The following is a 15,387-nucleotide window of genomic DNA, read 5'->3' as shown; positions in this document are numbered from 1 at the left end:
AGGATAATTTTGCTACATAGTTTGTAAATTAGGGGCAAATTCCTATTTTTTCTCAACAATTTTGGAGTCTACTATTTCTGTAGTGTAGATTCAAAAGTACCTCTCGCTAGTTTATCAAATAAGCCTAAAAATAAAATTTAAGCTTGACTTGTTAATAAACAAACAAACACAAAAGAGATTTTTTTCAACCAAATCTCAGCTACTTACATTCACACCACAAATTTGGGGTCTACTTCCCTAGTGTACATTTGAAAGCCTCTCTTGTTTAGAAAATCTTCTCTCTCGTTCAAAGTTGCTTTTCCTTCTGTGTGTTCCACAAGTAAATAGCTTGGGTGCCCTACACTCATTGGGTATCTTAAATTGATGAATTCTTCTAGATTTATTTATTTAATAAATTGATAATCCATTTGATAATAGCTTTGCAACTTAATTGGCAAATCGTGAGGTTTCCAATATATAATTTATAAATTCTCACAACCATTTTAACTATATATATATATATATATATATATATATATATATATATATATAACGTGCTTCCATCAAAGTGAATTAAACTAATTCTTATATAAAAAAAAAGAATAACTAATTACATAAATTTAGAAAACAAACAAATCTTGATAATGTTTTCATTATTAGTGTAGTTGGGTTTGAGTAACTACATGAGCTCATAATAGAGAATGCAGGATGCAAAGCAATGCTTGATAAGTTTATTTGTGAGGAAATTGGTGATGGTGGGTTTGGTAACATGTATAAATGGTACATTAATCATGGGGCTAGGTCCTATGGTACTCTCGGCTGTTGATGTTAAGGACAACTATAGTTGTGGGAAGTTTAGTATCCTCAATCCATGATTTTATTCTTCCATGTAAATTGTATAGATGTAATTTTATTTATAAAAATTGTGTAATACTGCAAATCTATACAATGTAAGCAAAATTCATTTAAGTTCTTTAACTTTGTTTTCTTTTATTTCGGTCTTCTAACTTTAAAATTTATTTAATTAAGATTTTTTTTTCATAAACTTTTATTATATGTTGTAGTTAATTTTTCAATCTTTAAATTTTTATAAATAAAATTCAATTAATAATTGAAAAATATTTTACAGGTTTTTTTTATCAAAAAATTTAACATAAGTTGACCGAAAAATCTTAATTGAATAAATCTAAAATTTAAAGGACTAAAATGAAACTATGTTAGAGGATTAAAATGAGTTATGGAGAAACTTAAGGGTGGGTTTTGTAATTTATAAAATATTAAAAGAAATACAAGCCAAAGGATCCAAAACAAATGAGAATAATTGAATGAAAAAAAAGGAAAAAAAAAAAACCAAATGAAAAATACAGGAAAAGATAAACCAAAGAAAAAGATAAAGGTAAAGATAAACTGAAACAAGATGGGTGTAACCGAAAAAAAAAAAAAAAAAAAAAAAGCCACGCAAATGGGTTTTGTTTTTTGGTCAACCTTGTGTCTTTGGTGGTCCCACCAATAATATTCCCTCATTTCCTCTTTCTTTTCACTTTTTTCTTTTGTAGTCCACTTGCTGTTGTTGTTGGGTAATTGTCATGTTCACACTACTTCACTCCTGCAACTATACTCTCCAGTCACCACAATTTCTCACTGGACTCTGTTTTCCTCTTCAACAGACTGTGTCTTTCTCTTTCTATCTTCATCTCATCGATCTTGACAACGTGAACCGCATCCTCAAGGTCCTCTCTCTTGTCTTATTCAATACTTTGTGTGAATTCTCTGTTTTTTGTTTATTTATTTATTAAATTTTGGTTTGTGTTCAATTTCTGTTTGATTGATGGTAAAACAGTGAAAAAGGAAGAGAAAGCTCAAATTTATTTCTGGGTTTTTTGTGTTTTCCTGTTTGATATCTGAATTTTTCCTCTTGTAGCAGTTGTGATTATCAAATAAAAATTATTTCACTAAAATAAAATAGTGTTTGGGTAGCAGTAGCTTCTTTCTTGAATTCAGTGCGGTAATCATAATTTTTAGAACGCAGTTTTTTTTTTTAAAGACTCAATAAAATTCTAAACTTTCAATTCTGTTTCTATATAAAAATTATAATTGATAAAGAGGTGTAGTTTTTAGTTTGTGTTGGTAAAATTGACCTCAAAAAGAGGTTTTCTATGAATGTTCTTTTGTCCCAGCTCTGATTTTCAGTGGCTTATTCCTAAAAGATGTCCGGAAGATAGAAATGACTTCTTGCATACCTACTTTGTTTCACAAAAAGAATAATGGCCAGTTTGGATGGAGAGGAAGGAAAGAAATAGAGTAGTGTTGGCTAAAAATAAGCTAATTTTGTGTTAAATCTATTCTACTCTACTCTCCTCCCCTCTTTCCCTCAATCCAAACGGACCGTAAATATTTTCTTGGGTCTTTGTTCTTTCCTTATTTTTTATTTTTATAAATAAATTTGATAACATCCAATCTTACTTTTGAGTTTTGAGAAAAAAAAAAAGATTTGTTGACTTGACCCATAACAATTGTATATATACACACACATACAAGGATTTAGAATACTGCCATTAGCAAATATAGTTGTTTGCTTATATGCATCAAATTTAACCCAATGCCATATAATGTCTAGACCTGGTAGGTTTGGTTTCTGACTTTCTGCTTACTTCCACAAACTATTTAGTTCAAGGGTTTATTCATTTCTTCACACCATGGACCTAGAACCAACTTATTGATAGTTCAATTGATGGGCCAAGAACCCAATTTTGCCGGCCCGAACCTATGTATTACTAGAGGTTTAATTTAGCATACTTTCCATCTGTTTATGCACACCAAGGGAAAAATGATCTTGGGCAAGTACTAAGCAAATCACTAGTAAACTTATAGAAAGCCCTTTATAGTTTATGGGCATAGCTCATGGTGCAAATCCATTAGCAAAGTCATAATTTTTTTATAACACAACAGAAATTCACTGAATTTTAAGATTACATTTTCAATATGATGATATCATAAATAGTGCAAAACAGTTCTTGGCATCTTCAATTTGTGAAAGAACAATCAGGCTGTCTAGAGAGAAATCCCTTATTATATATGTGCATGCTTGCACGTGACTACGTCTCTTTGCTTCCAATACCCATTGCCCAATCTTAAAATTTAAGAAGCAATTACATAATATAACACCTTGGAGATTCCAATTGAAATGTGTTGGGATACTATTTAACCCAAAAGCATAAACTTATAAGTTTGAGCCAATTATGTTATATTAATTATTCGCTCGTTATTATTATTCAATATGAGACTTTACTCACTCCGAGCCTCTCTTTCTCCTTGACAACGTGATCCACATCCTCAAGGTCCTCTCTCTTCTTTTATGCAATGCTTGTGAATTCTCTTTTTTTTTTTTAGACATATTTAATTTGGGTTCAATCCATTTGGATGATGATAAAGCAGAGGAAAGGTGGAAGAACATAAAACTTGTTTATGAGTCTTTGCGTTTTTTTGCCTTTATTTATTTATTTTATATATATTTGAATTTCTTCTTTTATACCAACTGTTTTCTACGGATTATTTGGTTTGACGTTTTATTTATGAATAATACTTTAGTTTTATAATCTTTAAATTACTTCAATCTCCATTGCGAGATATTAAATCACCCTATGTAATAAGCCAATGAATGAATTTTCACTTTATATTCACGGTTAATCTCTAGTTACTATTATTACTTATTTGACCACTTTCATGTAACAAACAACACACTAAAAATGAGTCCATACTTATTCTCCCCTTATACCAAATATTAAATTACAAAAATTTTCCCCATAATATTTTTATTATTATGTGATAGCTAACTGTTGGCATGTTACTATTTCCGTTCTATATCGTTGGTCCTATTAAGAAAATCTAACTTGTATCCTTCACATGGAGAATGATATGGCAATCGAAGGTTCCTCCAAGGGTAGCTTTCTTCTCTTGGTTTGCTTCCTTTGGTAAGATCTTAACAACAAACAACCTTCGTAAAAGTCATGTGCTAGTGCTTGATTAGTGCTATATGTGTAAGAGATGTGGAGAGTTGGTAGATCATCTTCTGCTTCATTGTTCCATAGCTTGGGAGTTGTGGTCTTTGATTTTCTGCTTGTTTGGTATTCACTGGGTTATGCCTCATACTGTTCTTGAGTTTTTTGAGGCTTGACAAGGAAAGCTTGCGTGACCTCGTCACATAGATGTTTGGAGATTAGTGCCTCATTGCTTGATCTGGTGCATTTGGCGTGAAAGGAATGCTAGAAGCTTAGAGGGTTGTGAACGTTCTTTGTTAGAGATTAAGTCTTTTTTCTTGCACACTCTCTTTGCATGGAGTGTGGTCTTTTTTCATTTCTCTTGTTCTTCTTTTTCCTATTTTTCTTGATCGTTGTACTTTTGATTCCTGATTTGTGCCCCCATAGTACATCCCCAATGTACTCGGCTTGATACTTTTTCTATTATTAATAACTAGTAGGTTTTCCGTGCGATGCACAGATACTATTGTAATGTTTTATGTAAATTTGTTTTTTGAAAATATTAGACATATATTATAGCATATTTATTATAAAACTTTGTTAGTAATGAGTTCATCATAAAAAGTAACAATTATAAATTGCTCACATATATTTATTATAATTATTTTGTTCAAGTAATGAGCAATAATTAAAACCACTTGGAGTAATATATTACAATAAAATTTGATAAAAGTATATTAATTCATTCTATATTATTGATTTTTATTATATGATGTAATAAAAAGCTTCATTACGAAATCTTTTTTTTTTTCCTTTAATCTTTGTTATTAAGGTATGGTGATGCTTGTTATCATCATCAATTTCTCTATCTTCAACATTTGAAGTTTAGTCCGTCCATATTTGTTCAATTTTTGAGCTTTCATCATTTTTTTTTTTTTTTTTACTTTTGTTGCATCATTTGTGTTAATCACTAATGAATTGGCATCGAGAAATTCTTAATTGGATCTTACAAAGTTTGAACTTTGTTGCTAAGATTTTTCATAGTATTTGCATTTATATTAAATTTCAATGATGTTAAAGTTTTTTGTAAATTTTTTTATTTTTTATTTTTGTTAATTTTGGAATAGTGCAGCAAAAAGAATTAATATATCATATTGAATTGTGTTTTTTTTTTCTTCCATACCTTTTTATCATTTGAAATTGAAGGTGCATCAAGAATCTTAGCAACTATGTAATTTTCAAAACCACCCTTTAGATTGAATTAATTCAAATGAAGTAGAGAAATCCACTTTTTCATAATTTTTTTTTTCAAATCACGTGGAATTCTTTCTCCAATATCAATATTTTTACAATAATTTAAATAAGTTGTACCTCAGTTTATTTTTCAGCAAAATATCTTGTAGTTTCAATTAGAATTTTCTCGGTATCTCAATCAAATATCACAAAATTTGATTTGATAGTTGCTTCAAAAACTCAATTTGAATAATGTATCTGAAGTAGTTTGCAATTGTATATATATAGTAGTTATAGTGAGATAAATATATTATAAATATTTGAAGGGTATATAGTTAATGTGAGTGCTTCTAACTTTGGGATATAAAGATTTATTTTTGTTTCACATTTTGCATACCAAAATGATTTTGCTTGTGGTTTGACATTTATTTCACAAAGTACGCATAAAATGTAATACCAACATACTGTTGTATCAATATTACTTATTATTGCAATACCCTAGCAGTTTACATCTTGCAATGAACTTTGAAATTAATATGTATTATTTTTTTTAATGTAAATAATATGATGTATGATTTTTTTTTTTTACGTAAATGATGAGTATAAATTGAAATGATTAACAAACTTGTTTCGTAGGATCTCATTCAATGCATTTTATTTTTACTATTGTCTTCATAATATTTAAAGATAAATCCTCCTATGATTTTTTTTTTTGCATGTATTTTTGGTATTTCTTGTATAGGATCATGATTTTTACCATTCCTATCATTGATTTTTTTTTAAAGAAAATATTAAGTTAATGGAATTTTGTGAGATAATATATGATATTTATTAGACTTTTTTGTTATTATAAATTTTAGAAATATGCACTTGTTAATTATTTCAGCAAGGATCTTAAGATTTATATACATATTTGTTGCACTGGTCGATGACAGAGAATTTGTCTGCATAAATTGCATAGAACATTATTAATAGACAAACGCATATGGAATTGAAATTGGGGAAAAATGAAGACATGATTTCATGAGGATGAGATTTTCTAGAAGTATCACCTATACGTGGAGGAGGAAGAAGAGAGTTTGTAAGAGGGTAAGAGTTTTTGCTTTGATTTACATGTGGGAAGAGTCAAACTTGGGTCATAATATGTAAGGTAAGAACTAGCTTGAATTTTTCATAAGGTTTGATCTACTTTTGAAAGGTAGTTTATTTTATAGTGAATTAATTTTGGTCTAAAGGTCTAATTGTCAAGAACAGCTCATATTTTATATAATAGTAAAAAGAAGTTACTATGATCTATTGGGTAACAGTAAAAAAAAAACTTAATAAAAATAGGTAAAAAATGTTAAATTTATATAATAATAAAAATAAGTTACTATAATGTATTGGGTAACGGTTAAAAAAACTTAATGAAAAAGGTAAAAAAGGTTAAATGCAATATTAGAATGCCACGTGGCAGGACAGTAAAAAGAAGTTACTATGATCTATTGGGTAACAGGAAAAAAAATAATAAAAAGAGGTAAACAATGCTAAATTTATATAATAGTAAAAATGAGTTACTATAATCCATTGGGTAATGGTTAAAAAAACTTAATGAAAAAAGGTAAAAAAAGTTAAATGTAATATTAGAGTGCCACGTGGCAAAAAAAATTAAATGTAATATTAGAGTGCCACGTGGCAGAACCTCATGCACTCTCACACGAGGTATCTGCTTTTATATATATATTGATATTTTTAGGTTACTTATCAAAAAGAAAGAAAAGAAAATTTAACTTTTTAAGGGAACAATGTTTAATGTGTTGTCTTTTTGTTTTTAGAGAGAATAATGCGTTGTCCTTAATTAAAAAGGTAAAGTAAAAGATAAGTTGCAAAATTTATTTATTGACTTTAAAAAGAGGACCACCTTATGGGACTAGAGGACTAAGAATTTAGAACATATGGAGTATTCTTTTTGGGAAAACTAAAAGGATGCATCATTTTAGCATTGATTGGTCAATGGTGTGAAAATAGAATGAGTGCATGTATTGACATGGGGAAGGGTTCATCCTGAATATAAAGATCAAGAGGTTTGATACTTAGAAAAAAAATTATTAAAAACATAGTTTATTTTGTAGTGATAAATACAATTATATAAGTTTAATTTCGCCAGGTCGATTCCTGGAAGTAAAGGGTATTTGCATGCCTGCATTGTTTAAGAAAGAAAAAAGAGTGGTTGACTTGACTGAGAACAGAGGATGTATTCCTCCACATCAAATTGTTCTCTTCTTCTCATTTTTTTTTTCCTTTTAATTTCTCTTTTAAATTTAATTGAATGTAATTTTTGTTAATCTTTATTGTAGCTCAAGATTTGCCAATATATTCTAATGACTGCCATTAGCACTCAAACTGCCTCATCTTTGTCATCATTTTCTTCTTCAACACCACAATGGAAATATAATGTCTTTCTTAGTTTTAGAGGTAAGGACACATGCAATAATTTTACCGACCATCTATATGTTGCCTTAAAAAAAAGGGCATTTTCACCTTTAGAGATGAGGAAAAACTTGAGACAGGAAAATTTATTTTACCAGAGCTTATGAAAGCAATAGAAGAATCAATGTTTGCAATTGTCATTCTCTCAAGAAACTATGCATCTTCTACATGGTGTTTGGATGAACTTGTAAAGATCATTGGGTGCATGAAAGAAATGAAAATGACAGCTCTACCAATTTTTTATGATGTAGATCCATCTACCGTATGAAAATAAGTAGGAACTTTTGCCCAAGCCATTGCTAAACATGAAAAACGTTTCAAGGACTATACAGAGAAGGTGCAAACGTGAAGAACTGCTTTGAGAGAAGTAGCCAATCTCAAAGGATGGCATGTACAAGATAGGTAATCCAATTTGATATTTCTTTCTTTAAAATATTCACATAACACTCGCTTCATATATAGTGTTGTTTTGAACCTTATGTAGACCTAAATACATGTTTGTAGTTCTTTCAAGTTTGTCTTGAGCCAATTAATTTTCAATCAAAATAATTGAAAATTGGATTTTCTACTTATTTGTAACGTATTTATTGTGGTTTACTCTAATCGCATATTATTCTTTCTTCATTGCAGGCTTGAGTCACTAATTATCCAAAACATTTTGGGAGAATTATGGCATAAATTAAGTTATGCATTCTCAGAAAATACTGAAAACCTAGTAGGAATAATTTCTTGAGGGGAGAAATTAGAGTCATGTTTGCATTTAGGGTAATGATGTTCGCATTATTGAGATTTGGGGTATGGGAGAAATAGGTTTTCCGTATGGTTTTAGATAAGTTTGAAGGTTGTTGTTTTCTTGCTAATGTTAGGGGAGTTTGTGAAAAAGATGGTTTAGTTCGATTACAACAACTCATTCTTCAAATTTTGAATGAAAATTTAAGTGTACAAGATGTTAATGAAGGAGTTCTTATGATCAAGAATAGGTTCCGTCATAAAAGAAATCCTCTTGTTCTTGATGATGTAGATCAATCAGACCAATTAAACAAGTTAGCAGGGAATCAGATTTGGTTTGTTTTAGGTAGTAGAGTTATAATAACAACAAGAGATAAGCATTTGCTTCAAATCCTTGGAGTAGATGAAATATACGAAGCTAATGGATTGACTGATGATGAATCTCTTCATCCCCAAAGATTATCTAAAGCTGTCCGAAGATTTAGTATATTATGCTTATGGGCTTCCTTTAGCTATTGAGATTTTGGGTTTGTTTTTGTATGGTAGAAGTATCAATGAATGGAAAAGTACATTAAATAGGCTAAAAGAGTTTCCTGAAAATGAAATTCTCCAAGTACTTAGAATAAGTTTTGAAGGACTACATGAAACAGAGAAGGAAATATTCCTTAATATTGCTTGTTTTTTTAATCATAAGGAGAAAAATAAAGTAGTAGAAATACTAAATTATCTTGGCCTTTTTCCAGATGTTGGATTGGGGTTCTTTTTGATAAATCTCTTATCAAATTTTGATAAGATTTTGATTACACTGTGATGAGTATTTGGTCCAACTTTTGGTGGCCTTTCTATAAAGGTACTTGAAAACTCTCTCTTAATTACATATTTGAATTTGCTCCAATACTCATGATATGAATTATGGAGGTAACTTTTACTTAAAATGGATTTTGGCCATTTGCTTATCGTCATGTACATATATAATTGTTGACTCATTTCATCCACACCCTTTTTAGGGCAAAATATATCATAATTAGTAGAGATTGGTTCTCTTTTATTTTTTGGACGTACACATGAAGTGATATCCGCTTGTTTAGTAACTTTATGGGCAGAGAAGAGTATTAGGATGAAGAAAGCAAGACAGTTATTTGAGGCCAGAGAAGAATACTTCATCCGCAATGGAGCAATTTTACTAGAAAAGAAAATCACCTGCAACCAAGGTAGAGATCAAAGCCAATCAAGATTTTCTCTGCCAAGGACATACAACAGGCTACTAATAACTACGATCCTAATCTAATCCTCAGCTCTGTAATCACGACAGTCTACAAAGGAACACTTGATGAACGGGAAGTAGCTATTAAAGTCAAAGGCCCTCCAATGCATTGGCCCTTTGAGATGATGGTAGATTTCTTCTTAAACCAAGTCACAATTAAACAATTGATCAGCCACAAGAACGTAATGAGACTCTATGGTTGCTACCTTGAAACTGAAATTCCCCTATTGGTTTTTGAGCTCATCTCCAATGGCACCCTCTTTGATCATCTCCATGGTTAATGCAATGAGATTCCTAGCTGGATCTCATGGCTTGATTGTGTAAGAAATAAGAATAGCCACTAAGACATCCTATGCTCTTTCTTACATGCACTATGGTAGGCCAAGGCCAATAGTCCATTTGAATGTCAAATCATCAAATATATTTTTGGATGAGTCCTAGACTGCCAAAGTATTAGATTTTGGTTTTTCGATTTCAATTGCACCTGGAGAAGAATTTTTCTAGGGTAGTTCCATTGAGGGAACCATTGGATACATAGACCCAGAATATCTAGAGACACTACATGTCACAGAAAAGTGTGATGTTCATGGCTTTGGGGTTGTACTGGTGGAAGTCTTAACAGGTGATTATCCCACAGAAACATTCCTAGGGTATATGAATATGGTAGATTACTTTGTTCTGTCAATGGAAGAGAATCGTATATTGCAAATTATTGATGATGTGGTGCTAAGCCAAGGAAGCAATGAAGATATTCAAGCATTCGCTGAGCTTGCATTAAAATGCATCAAGAAGAAGGGAGATGAGAGGCTGGCCATGAGACAAGTAACACTAGAGCTTAGGCGGATACAACATCTCTCATGGTCAAACAAAATAATGAAACTGGTTCAGCTTAAGCACCGTTAAAGTCATGTAATTGAATTGTCATTGTTGGCATTAGAAGCCCAACATGTACGTGATTTCCAAATCTTTTTACCGTCTACTAAGCTTGTAAAGTCAACTTTATCATATTATTAGATATGTGGGTAGGGATTGGTTAGTTTCATTGGAACAGAAGCAACCAATGGCTGATCAAATTGCAGAATATGATACTTGAGGAAAATTTGCTTGGCACGTTGTTGCTGTGTAATTTGTTTGCTACTCTTGACACATTTACAATTCATTGCAGAGTATGATCTTCCTAATGCATTGTTGGCAATAATTTCATTGGCATATGGTCCAATTTTAGCTCAAATGCCCATGCCACTGTTGTTCTCTTTCAAAATATATTCTATAGAGATATCATGCCTGTGATGAGAAGATTCAGTACAGAACTAGGGACAAGAAAATGGTGAACCTTTTTTTTTTTTTTAATTTTCTTTCTATGAATGAAAAGTTGGTACTTTAATTGAAAGCATGTACCATTAATTTTGGAAACATGGAGGAGTATCCTCAAGCCAAATCCTACTAGTGTAGCATTTGTTTGCCTCGAAAGCTAACAAATGACCACAGCCCTATTGGAACACTTAAGTGACCATTCAATTGAACACTCAACTTTTCAAGTCGTCCACCAGATGGCCAACACAAGATAAACTGGGATCCATTGATTGAAGCTGTCCTTGTCTGCATCCATATACCTTAGGTCACACCGAGCAGCAATGTTAGCATCTGCAGTATCTCTGATTACCACACCAAATCTCAGTAGAAGCATTCCATTGCGGCGTTACACCTGCAAGATTTGTGGTTGATGAAGAGGTAGCCTCTTGAGAGGTTTGGACATAATCCACTGCACATGACACAACTCCGCCACTATGCTTCAACCACCCCCATCTAAAATCTCATTTCTGTTTTTCCATTGCAGTCAAGCAATGAAATCTCTAAGTTTGTTCAGAACCATAAGCTGCCATACCATACTTCTTTTTTTTGGTAAACGCCATACCATACTTCAAGAGTTAGGCCGTGTGCTTGAGTGTGATTCTTGCCTATCACATCTCGCCATTGGGCATCCATAAGCATCTAATATGCAAAATGCCTTCTACCTTTCGTTGTTTTTTTTTAATGGCCTCAGCCTCTGTTATTGTTAATCTTCCTCTTCCTATATTAAATGACTTGTTTGCAGGGGTAACTATGAGAAGGATCCCTGATCTTATTTGTTTTTAGAAGTTACATTCATTGCCATGATATTCTTGTCTTGCTTATCTTCCACAATATTCTTAATTGACTAGAAGTAGTGTATGAAGATCGTCAAAATTGATAAGCTCATTTCTGATTCTCATCATCAGCAGTCAGAAGAATGGAAGATACTTTAACACGATGTCAAGAATTTCTTCATCATCAGTTTCATTTGAGTATTTGACACAACAGTTAGTTTGTGGCTCATTTCCTTGATACGTTGTAGTTGGGCACTGTCTGAGACTCGGTCCTCTCTCCTGGACTGAGTCTTTGATAGCAACGGCCACATGTAATTCCATGCCAGTTGCAGAATTGGATAGAATCATTCCATGATATCAAGCTTCCAAATGGGCCATTATTAATGGATTCTTTAAATTTAAGCAAAGCCAAACGATCAATCTAATTTGTTGAAATGAAAGAAGTTGTAGGTTGCAAACACAGCAGGGTTATAGTAAAGCGTAGAATCACATGAAGACTATTGGGGTTGAGAAGCTTCATTGGTTTGGACAAGCAAGCAGCCGGTGAAATGTTAATGAGACTCCTTCAGACTTTTGTGGACGTGATTACAAGTCTACGACAAAGACCGGTCTGATTTGCGTCGTTACTTTTCATTGGCGGAGGTTAGACAATTTTGACAGAACCACGATTAGCTATTTAGAAAATCTGGACGACTGGGAATAAAAAAGTAATGGATGGCCAAACCTTTTATCCCAATACCATTTGGAATGGAATCAAAACACTCACAATTGATATGTTGTATTCTCTGCCCCATTTATGAATCAAGTAGAAAACCATGTGTAAACTCCCTGGGTGGGACTTGGGAGCGCTATTAGGCCGCAATCTATTCTTACATGATTTATGAAATTCCGACAAATAATTACCAAGACAATAGAAAGTATAAAATAAACATAAGAATACAAAGATTTACGTAGAATAGATTAAATTCTTGAAGGGAAAATCACAAGACTGGACATAGATAAAACAATATTACAAAAGGAAAAGTGATTATATAAAAGAGAAAGAAAAGTATATAAATCTAAGTTGGCAAGAAGCATAAATTCCTTGCTTACTTTCTTCTGTTTTTCTTTCTTTGTTTTGTTTTCTTTTGTGTTGGAGAAGATATAATAACCCTATTCCACATGAACTTAGCTTTAATAAATTTGAACTGAGGCTGACTTGGAAACTTCCCTAGATGTGTTTTGAAAGCAAAACTTGGATTCTTTTTGCTATAAATATTGATAATTGCTTCTTTAAATTTGTTTGTATGCATGTGTGTGTGTGTGTGTGTGTGTGTGTGTGTTTTTTTTATTTTTTTATTACTAATCTTAAATGGTAGGTTGCTTTGCTTGCTTAAAATTTTTCATATAGAAGTTAGATGCAGTAAAATTTTAGGTATATTTAGGGTTTTTTTTTTATAGGTATATATTTAGGTGTTAAATTGCTTTTGATGCACTTTTTTTTTTTAATAATAATTTCATATGTACAATGAGGGAAAGGGGATATGGACCCAAGTTTATTTGTTTGGAAACACCAAGAGTCATGAGGTATCAGTTATGAAACAAATTCTTTCAGGGTTTTCTTTTTTACTCGGTGTAAAGATGAGATTTAGTTGTTTGAGATGTGTTAGAAGAATGGCTACTATGTATTGGTTTTATATATATATATATATGTGTGTGTGTGTGTGTGTGTGTGTGTGTGATCAAAAGGAGAGCATCACGTTTAGAATAAGGTTTTTGTTAGAGTAAAAAATCTACAATATGCTTTCTTCGTCTAGCCAGGCACAAGTGAACGAATCTTGAAAAAGAAAAAAAAAGAGGCTATGGCTTGAACATATTGGAAAATTATTAGGTACTCCCTTCTCTCACATGAATAGTGGGTTCTATCATGAATTTAATTAGTGGGATCTACCATTAATGTGAGAGGAGAGAGTATGCATTTATAGTACTCTGTGAGTACACAATAATTTCCCCAGTGGGGTGTTGGCCAAGGGCCCTCTGATGCCTCTGTCAATATTTGAGAGCTTGAGAAAGAGAGTAAAGTATTGTGATAAAGCGTACATTTCCATGTGGAGTGGTCTTTCCTTCTATGTAACCGTCAGCTTGTTAATTCCTATAAATAGTGTGCAATTATGAGTTTAGCATAACGTCTAGCTCATTAAGCGAGGCAACAGCTATATGCCTGTTACTTAGAGTAATGTAGATCTTGGCATTGAATGCCAATATCCAACTATATGTGCTGGTAATAAGTGTTACCTCTGGATGATGCCTTTTTTTGGGCTTGGATGATTTATTTTGGAGTTATCAGACAATAGGGTAAAGCTTGGCTCCAACAAATTGGAACTAAAACAATTTGAACACATGACAAAAATTAAACGTGCATTTGTATCATGTCGATTCCAATGCACTATAGGTAAGCCAAGTCCAAAAACAATAAACATGAAAAGGAAAACAGTTTCACAGGTCTTTTTTTTACCTGCGTAGGACGTATTTTGTTTGGTATATACTAGGTTTTTTTAAAGTGTTGTTATTTTTGCAGGTTTTAATGTATTCATGAATATTACGAATTCAAACATTGTACTCACATGAAAACTTGACTTATTCTCTTATCCCATAGACTCACATGGATGGGAAATTTCAATTTTCTGATAGCGTGCAAAATGTGAACTACTATAGAAATCAAAAATTATTTTTTTAAGGCATGGCCAATGGGATAAATGGATACAAGTGGGCCATGTGTACCACTATGAAAGTAATGTCGGCATGGCAGAAAGATAGTTTGGGCTTATAATTGAAGACTATTTTCAAGCTTTATCAAGTCCATTAATAAATTGATGATGTGCTTAATATCATGAGATGTAGACTTAGGTGTTCGTCCTTTTTTGTAGAAATATATATCTTGATTAGTGTCTAAAAGTATCTTGTTGGGTCTATTTTAATGAAAATTTTATGAGGTCTCAAATGATATACGTATTGAACATAGAATGATCACAAAAAGAAAAAAAAAAAGGAGAGAGAGAGAGAGAGAGAGAGAGAGAGAGAGAGAGAGAAGAAAAAGGAGTGATGTTTAGGCTTGTTACAAATTTTATACAAAAATATTACAAATTGATGTGTATCAATTTTTTTTAATAGATATGATAGAATTTCAACCTATGATGTTTGTTCAGTGATGATTATATTTCAATAGACACGATAGAACCTCCTAAGTCCTAACACCAAGCAAAGCGACATTGTACCATTTCATAGCTTGTAAAATGAATACTATTCACCTATAAATGGATAGGCATCGCACCTAGAAGTGATCTCCATTGCTATAATATCAAAGAGGATCATAAATAACATAAAAATAAATAAATAAACACAAATATTTTAAGCAAAAGAATCTATTAATGATCTAGAAGCTCCAGGAAAGCCTCCTTGACATACCATTCCTTCTCTAACTTCAAACCATTTGGATGGTCAAAATGACAGCCTCCCTTAAATAAAATGTGAATGTCTTAGCATTTAATAAATCAATTTAAAAAATAGGAAAATCAGAAATGGGGATCATGAGAATGGCACATATCAACTAAATGAAAAAATAATATATGTC

General features: G+C 31.8%; 1 long non-coding RNA gene across 1 annotated transcript in view; it reads left to right on the top strand.

Moving 5' to 3' along the window:
* LOC142614958 (uncharacterized) overlaps positions 1-10,730 on the top strand; it is a 31,016-nt gene extending 20,286 nt beyond the window's left edge. Inside the window, exons 4-6 of the long non-coding RNA XR_012840618.1 lie at positions 1,647-1,709; positions 7,910-8,060; positions 8,289-10,730. This is a non-coding gene — a long non-coding RNA (uncharacterized LOC142614958). The remainder of the gene's footprint in view (positions 1-1,646; positions 1,710-7,909; positions 8,061-8,288) is intronic.
* Positions 10,731-15,387: the final 4,657 nt, after the last annotated feature.

The sequence above is a fragment of the Castanea sativa genome, chromosome 11 (assembly GCF_040712315.1).
Source record: "Castanea sativa cultivar Marrone di Chiusa Pesio chromosome 11, ASM4071231v1".
NCBI lineage: Eukaryota > Viridiplantae > Streptophyta > Magnoliopsida > Fagales > Fagaceae > Castanea > Castanea sativa.
Note: the sequence above shows the minus strand (reverse complement) of the source record. Positions and strands in the feature narration are given on the sequence as shown.